The following is a 3,011-nucleotide window of genomic DNA, read 5'->3' on the forward strand; positions in this document are numbered from 1 at the left end:
ACAGTGTACCGAAATTAGCAAACAGGGACATGTGGGTGGAAATAGATCTAAGAAACAGGACTGTAAGCATGACAGTTGAGGTACTGTAGGTCAGTGAGTATACAAATCATTTCATTATCAAATCATCATGAGCGCAAACACCTTTGCATCACATTGTCACCCTACTACCTTCATAGATACTGTTATATGATGAAAAATAAATAAAATGTTTTGGACTGTGATTAGTAAAAACACTGGGTGAAAAAGTCGCATAATTAAACCACACAAGGGACAAGCACTTTTTATCCATCCATCCATCCATCCATCCATCTATCTATCTAGCTATCTATCTAGCTATCTATCTATCTATAATCCCACAACCTCTTATTCCAGTTTGGCTATTAATCCAATCCAGATTTAGTCATTTAGTTTAAGCTGAAACTGTAAGTGAGGTGTGCAGGGACCCCTGTTCATTTCTAGTATACAGACATGCAGTATCAGTGCTGCTTTTATTTGAATTACTTAACATTAACTTAAAAACAGTGAACTTAAACAATTCTCTAAAAAAAAAAAATTATTTTAAATAAAAGTTCATTTTAAAAGTGAAAAAGTCCCATAATTAAACCACACCAGGGACAAGCATTTTTAATCTATCCATCGATCCATTCATTTTGTGAACCACTTATCCTACAGACGCTCAAGAGAAACCTAGAGTCTGTCCCAGGGTACTCAGAGCACAAGGGAGGAAATGCCAAGCCATCACGGTGCACAATCACACATCCATTCACACACTACGGGCAATTTCAAGATGCTGTTCAGTCTATAATGCATGTGTTTGAACTGAAGTGGTAAACTAGAGCACCCAGAAAGAACCTCTGAAGCACGTGGAGAAAACGAGGAATAGAACCCCCAACCACAGAAGTGCAGGGCAAACATGCTAACCACAAATCACACTGCACCCACCAAGCATTTTAAGGTTGTCTCTGTAATTAAAATCCTTCACCCAATTAATTATTACTGTTCTATTTTATAGAATTGTTACTTATGTATTTAAATCAACTATTACTATCTCTGTACCTATTGTGTAGTCCAGTTCTACACAACTAAACTCCCACTCTTTTTTTTTTTTTTTTATAATACTTACCAATATTATTTATTGTATGTTATGAATTGAACAATGCAAGAAAAATACTTATAGTACAATCCAGGTCAATACAAATACAGGCACCATTAAACCAAGGAGGTCCATCAGCATCTTTTAGAACAAGATTTGCATCAAGATAAAGGAATATGAGGGGAAATATAGACTAATGAACTCAAGGCCAGAACTGAGAACAGGTGCACATACTGTGGATGGGAAATGAAAAGAAGGTGGAAACAGAAGTATAACAAAATCAAATGCCAAACCCAAACCTATATGTTGTGCTCACTACTCTGGGAAACACATTATGCACGGAGGATATTTATAACAAATATTTTTAAAAATATTGAAATGATTCTTCATGGAAAGATTGATACTGTAAGCTTTCTTTATTAATTAATTCCATGTTCCACATGGAACCCTGTCTAAGAGAAAACACTTGTTGGGTAAGCCTTTAATAGAGTTTGGACTTCTAATAGGATTTGCTTTTCTCTGTAAAAGAATACATTTCATTTATCAGTGAAATTTATATTGGATTCAGCTTAAACTATTCCCTGGAATTTAACCGCTAACGTGCTGTGTAGAACAACCACCATTAAATTATTACCACTAACACCTAGCATCATTAATATTTTACTGATTTTCACAGGGAAGTCAAATAGAGGAAGGGATTCATTATAATATAGACACTACTACACTAGTGTGTCTTGAAAGGTATAGTTTATCTCTGATGTATTAAATAAAGTGGCCAGTTTTTGGCTCGCTCCTTGTCTCGTTTCCTTTCTTTCCCAGTGCAATAGAATAAAAACAATACGAGTAATTACTATTTTGCCATGAAAGTGTGACATGCTAATTGCATAAGGAGAGCACTGACTCACTGCCAGGCTCCAATTACTTGCATACACTGAGTGACCCATCCTGCGATAAGGACACAAAGGGTCACTGGGATCTTTCCCTCTGTGCTCACATCAATGCATGGGCTTGTAAGAAAAGTTTGGCTTTAATAGATAGTTCCTGACGCCCACACTTACTGCACTTATTGCTTTTCTATACAGTGCATAGCAGCATGCATCAAGCATGTATACACAATGCTGAAACATGATACATTCTTTTAAATTATGTGATGTAATCCCACAACCTCTTATTCCAATTTGGCTATTAATCCAATCCAGATTTGGTTATTTAGTTTAAACTTAAACTGTGAGTGTTAATTTCTAGAGACATGCAGTATCAGTGCTGCTTTTATTTTAATTACTTAAATAATTCTCTAATTTAAAAAAAAATTACACTCTTGTCTGTCTTCAAAACTTGAGATATATAAAATCTGCATATAAAATATATATCATTTTAAAAGAATTATCTTTAAATATTAAAAGATTAAACTTAAAAAAGAAGTCAATTTTAAATTAAAAAGTCAATTTTGAATAAGAAGTCTAACATTAAACACACACACACACACACACACACACACACACACACAAGCTAACTCACAAGGCACTAAGGGAGTGCAGCTGAAAAACAATAGTGTCACAACAAACATGGCTTCCATTAACCATGATGCCTAGCATAAATAAATACCCATAAATACTCACATAGCTCTGTGGTATTTTTGTCATTCATGTCTAAATATGTCTTTATAAGCAAAGTAGCAATGAAACTATGCTAGGAGCTAAATACATACAAGAGTTTTTTGTACATATACCAATGTATTTAGCTCTGTTAGGTTTGCGTAAATGTGTTTCATCAGGAATTATATCATCTCTAAAAATAATTGATATTGGCTATTGATTTAACAAGTTTAATTGAAATCTGTTTACTCTCCAAACTGTTTTCGTTTCTTTTTGCTTGCCGATCAGAGCTGAACACAGAAACAGTGAAAGGAAAAAAAAAG

Source organism: Tachysurus vachellii, chromosome 16 (assembly GCF_030014155.1).
Source record: "Tachysurus vachellii isolate PV-2020 chromosome 16, HZAU_Pvac_v1, whole genome shotgun sequence".
In the NCBI taxonomy this organism is placed as follows: domain Eukaryota; kingdom Metazoa; phylum Chordata; class Actinopteri; order Siluriformes; family Bagridae; genus Tachysurus; species Tachysurus vachellii.